At 43.5% G+C, this 5,322-nt stretch overlaps 1 long non-coding RNA gene across 1 annotated transcript; it reads left to right on the forward strand.

The window, feature by feature from the left end:
• Positions 1–4,200: 4,200 nt before the first annotated feature.
• On the forward strand, positions 4,201–4,913 carry LOC134288956 (uncharacterized). The gene is made up of 2 exons (XR_009998187.1): positions 4,201–4,625; positions 4,690–4,913. It is a non-coding gene; the product is annotated as an uncharacterized LOC134288956 (long non-coding RNA).
• Positions 4,914–5,322: the final 409 nt, after the last annotated feature.

A 5,322-nucleotide genomic window follows, 5' to 3' on the forward strand; every position in this document is an offset into this window, starting at 1 on the left:
GTCCGGCTCAGCTGAGACAGCTGTGGTCGTAGCTAGCTACCCGACCCGGGCACGGTAAATGGATTTTGACTAGCCACTGAGGTGCAACGGTATGAAATGCACAAACACAAAAAAAAACATTGGAATTCTTTCCCGCTTGCAAACCTTCTTTCGATCATTTCTAGTATAATAAAACTCTATAGATATTTTAGCGTATTCGTATTACAATTCGTGGAGAGATCATTTAACCTTCATTGCCTCTTTATTCTCCAACAAGAAACAAGATTTATTAGGAAGCAGCCAAATGGATAACATGTGCAATTAAGATGCTTGAGATTTCACGTTCGTTGTTGTCACCTCTCTTCATCGTATCATTCATACTATTTAAATTTAAAACAAGCAGAAAATTAAAATCAACTTCATTCCCATGGTTGTTCATAATTGAAAATTGAGATATACGATATTCGTACTTACCCTAACTTGAAGAATGATACAGACATCTAAATACTATTCAATCGAAAGCTATTGAAGCTGCGTATGTAAACATCTTCCTGGAGTAAGACATACGAAGACACAGAAGCTTCTTGAGTCTTGAGCTTGAGTGGTGTACCCAGACCAATTTCCCTTCTACCCACCCCCCTAGTAAAACATTTAAAAAGCTGTACCCTAGGCGTTCTATGTGGTGCAGTGCATGTATCCCATCGAAGAAAAGAAAAGACCCCCATACCTTCGGATCCACCACCGCTGAAAACACCATGAAATATGATTTATTTTATCTCCGGCATCGCTTCTCTTTCACCCCGATTATGTTTGTTTGTTTATCCGTTCCAAATTGGCTTCGTGCGGTATAAAAAGACGCCATGTAGAATAACATATTCATCGCAAGTTATGCTTTTTTTTCTCAAGTATGTAGCACCACCGCTGCTTCTGCTGCTACTGCTACTGTCTCGGTGAAAATCTCGACCATTCAACACCGCCACCACCCACACACGGGAGCGAGCGCGGCGAGCACATGATGGGAAGGATGTTTGTTTTGGCATGCGATGACGAGGACATCGACGAGGACGCCAACGTGGCAATGCGTGTTGCTGCTATTCAGGCGCGGAGGCATAGGGATAGGTTAAGATTGTGTCCTTCATCCATCCTGATGATGGTAATGATGATGTCGCTGCTATGACGACAAGAGGTGCAGGAAAACTAAGATGGTCCTTCATGAATCGCACATTTTTGTTCGTTGGCGACATGACGATGAGCGCAACATTGTAGACCAATACAGGTCAACCAAGCAATGTTTAAGGTTTTATTGCATGGGCACGGCAAAGGCTATGCTGCGCAATTCAGATCCCAATGTGATCCACTAGCCTCTGCCCAGCAACTCCTCCACGTGGTACCGGCCGGAAACTATGAGCAACCTTAGGGAAAATCGGGTAACCAACCCCGGCGGGAAGTTTGGTCGTAGGCTGACAGGGAAGGGGGGGTTCGCTTCGGAAAACCTGAGCGTCTCCAGGAGGAGCGGCTCACAACAGCGTCTGATCCCGATGTTAGGGGCGGCTGATCTACGTCCGAGTGCCAGGGAAGGACTCTAAGCTCAACTGTGCACTATGGTCCCCCGGAAAGTGGGTTGGTGTCAGGTCCTACGAGCCAGCCGTAGAAAAAAACATTGTAACGGAAAATCAGCAACAGAATAATGTCCAGGTTGATGATCAAGGGCCAACTCTTCAACTTCAGCATAATAAACGTGCACAGCCCACACTCCGGACGTACTGATGATGACAAGGACGCATTCACGCGCAGCTCGAACGCGAGTACGATCGCTTCCCAAGCCACGACGTCAAGATCATTATAGGAGATTTGAACGCTCAGGTAGGCCAGGAGGAGGAATTATATGGCCAAACGTAGCACCTTTTTTCAGCACAGCCTACCTTATCGTTACACCAGGAGATCACCACAGCAGACAGAATCTCAAATCGACCACGTTCTAATTGACGGACGGCACTTCTCCGACATTATCGACGTCAGGACCTATCGTGGCGCCAACATCGACCCCGACCACTATCTGGTGATGGTCAAACTGCGCCCAAAACTCTCCGTCATCAACAATGTACGGTACCGGCGACCGCCACGGTACAACCTAGAGCGACTGAAGCAACCAGATGTCGCCTCAGCATACGCGCAGAATCTCGAGGCTGCGTTGCCAGACGAGAGCGAGCTCGATAAGGCCCCTTTAGAGGACTGCTGGAGTACAGTGAAAGCAGCCATCAACGACGCAGCAGAGAGCACCATCGGTTAAGTGGAACGGAATCGACGGAACGTATGGTTTGACGATGAGTGCAGAACGGTTTTGGAGGATAAGAACGCAGTGAGGGCTGTAATGCTGCAGCAAGGGACTCGACAGAACGTGGAACGTTATGAACAGTAGCGGAAACAGCAGACCCGCCTCTTTCGGAAGAAAAAGTGCCGCCTGGAAGAAGCGGAGTGTGCTGTGTCTTTCCCAAGAAACGCGGAAGTTCTATCGGAAGCTCAAAGCATCCCGCAAGGGCTTCGTGCCGCGAGCCGAAATATGCAGGGATAAATACGGAGGCCTCTTGACGGGCTGAAGACACGGGAGCCCACGGAAACGGAAGAAACGACGACGCCAGTGCAGCGGAGGACGGAAATGAATCAACTCCCATGCTGAGGGAAGTTAAGGATGCCATTCACCAGCTCAAAACCAACAAAGCAGCTGGTAAGGATGGTATCGCAGCTGAACTCATCAAGATGGGCCCAAAAAAGTTTGCCACCTGTCTGCATCGGCTGATAGTCAGGATCTGGGAAACCGAACGGCTACCGGAAGAGAAGCATCTGCAGATACTTACAGAAGAATTTCTTAAAATTTTAGAAAAATACCAAAGCATTGATTCTGTAGTAATTTCAGCAAGAATTGCCAAGAGAATCTTTGGAGAGTATCCTGAAGCATGAAAAAACTGAAATAACCTTCGCAGAAAGGTTTTAATAATAAATCTGAAGCAATTCCTGGAGAATCTGAAGCCGCGGTCACCATAGTGCGGCCCGCGGGCCGCACGTGCTGTCCAGTTTCTATGTTGCCGTAGATTTCCTTGCAATGTTTCTCATGAAAGGGGCCCATATAGCTGAGGCGGTAAACGCACGGGTATTCAGCATGACCATGCTGAGGGTGACGGGTTCGATTCCCGGTCGGTCCAGGATCTTTTCGTAAATGAAATTTCCTTGACTTCCTTGGGCATAGAGTATCTTCGTGCCTGCCACACGATTTACACATGCAAAATAATCATTGGCAGAGGAAGCTCTCAGTTAATAACTCTGGAAGTGCCCATAGAACACTAAGCTGAGAAGCAGGCTTTGTCCCAGTGAGGACGTTACGCCAAGAAGAGGAGAGGAGTTTCTCATGAAAGTTGTTCTACTCCCGAAAAGTAAAAAAGAACGTGTTGAATGATTCGCAAATCGATCCAGGTGTTGCAATACGAGCAGTTGAAAAAATGGGCCTGAGGATCACTGATCTAATGTATCTTGCCCCCTAAGGATCCTTAAATTAGCTTCCAAAAGAATCTCTGAGGATCTTTTCTGAAGGAGTTTCTGAATAAATGCCTAAGGAATGGAGCAGGTGACTAAAGAATACTCTCGCGAACTCATTGAACAGTGGGAGAAAACAAAACCTGAAGAGACATTCCAACAATAATTTCTGAATCAGATCATGGAAAAAAACAATCAGGATTTCTAAAGGAAAATCCTAGATGAATTAAAAAAACTTAGTTTCTCCAGGAATTTGCTACCTTTGAAAGAATTCCTGGAGGAATTCCTGGATAAGCCCATGGAAAAATTTCTTAAAAAGTTAATTCAGAAATTTCAAGAAGAATTCTGAAATCTCAAAGCAAAACTCCTGGAGGGAATTATGATAAAGCCTATTCAAATTTCTTATTGGCAGGAGAACGTGCTGCCTGAGCCGACCTACTGATGATAAAGCCGCTGGGAGAGTTCCTTTCATTTACAAACTTCTGTAGCAACCCTTGCAGGAATCTATATCTATCTATATATCTATCTATCTATATATATATATATATATATATATATATATATATATATATATATATATATATATATATATATATATATATATATATATATATATATATATATATATATATATATATATATATATATATATATATATATATATATATATATATATATATATATATATATATATATATATATATATCTATATATATAAAAATGGATTTCCGTCTGTCTGTCTGTCTGTCTGTCTGTCTGTCTGTCTGACCGCTATGCATTCGGAAACTACTGAACCGATCGGTGTGAAATTTTGTGTGTGAATACTTTGGGGGCCGGGGAAGGTTCTTAGCTTGGTGTGAGACCTCTCCGGTCTCTGGAACAGGGGGCCCCCATACAGATAACTTCGCCGGGGACGCCCCTATAGAGCTGTATGTCAAAAAACACAGTAGGCAGGCAGTACGACGTTTGCCGAGACAGCTACATCATGTCAAAATTTGCATTGCTCAGCCACGAACACCAATCGGAACATTGAGCCGTATCTTTGCAGGACAGCAAGTGTTCAATATCTCCAAAAAGAGACACAGGAGTTATTGGAGGTGGACAGGCTGCCGATGACAGTAAGTAAAATACTTAGGTTAGCATTCACTCATCATGATAGAAAGTTTATTTTTTTTTCGAAAGGTTGGCTACTGTTGGCGTGAATGGCAGGACACTCAGTCGAGGTATAAATATGTAGACCCGAATCATGGAAGGAGAGCATACGAAGATCCTGATCTATGGAGAGCGGCGAGGATAGTGGTTCCAATCTTTGTCATGATTCATTTTGGACGATCGTGATCAAGCAAGCTCCTATGCTGACGAAGATTTTCGATAATGTCACGTGTTAAGAAGACGACTAAGCCTATTGTATTACTTTAATCATTATCAACACACAACGCACGTTGATCCGTTTCCTCCAAAAACTTGCTGTTGTCCTATTTTGGGTTGTTTCAGTTTATAACTCGGTAAATTATATACCTGTTGATTTGAATTTTTGTACTCAATTAAATACACACGGTATCTAGCTGGGTACATGAATTAAGGTCAATTGGTATATAATTGACTGAGTTCTAACCGGAAACTGTCCAAAATAGAATCCCCTGTTTAAATAGTCCCGCACACTCCTATATTCACTCATAGTTGCAGTGGCCTTTGTACTGCAAATATTCATAGATTTGCAAAAGGACATATTTATTTACCCTTTCACATGAAGTAACCCAATAGCTAATAAGTAATACTTATCAGAAAATTTTCAAAAGTGTACTTTTTGAAAGC

This window comes from Aedes albopictus, chromosome 2 (assembly GCF_035046485.1).
Source record: "Aedes albopictus strain Foshan chromosome 2, AalbF5, whole genome shotgun sequence".
Classification (NCBI taxonomy): Eukaryota; Metazoa; Arthropoda; class Insecta; order Diptera; family Culicidae; genus Aedes; species Aedes albopictus.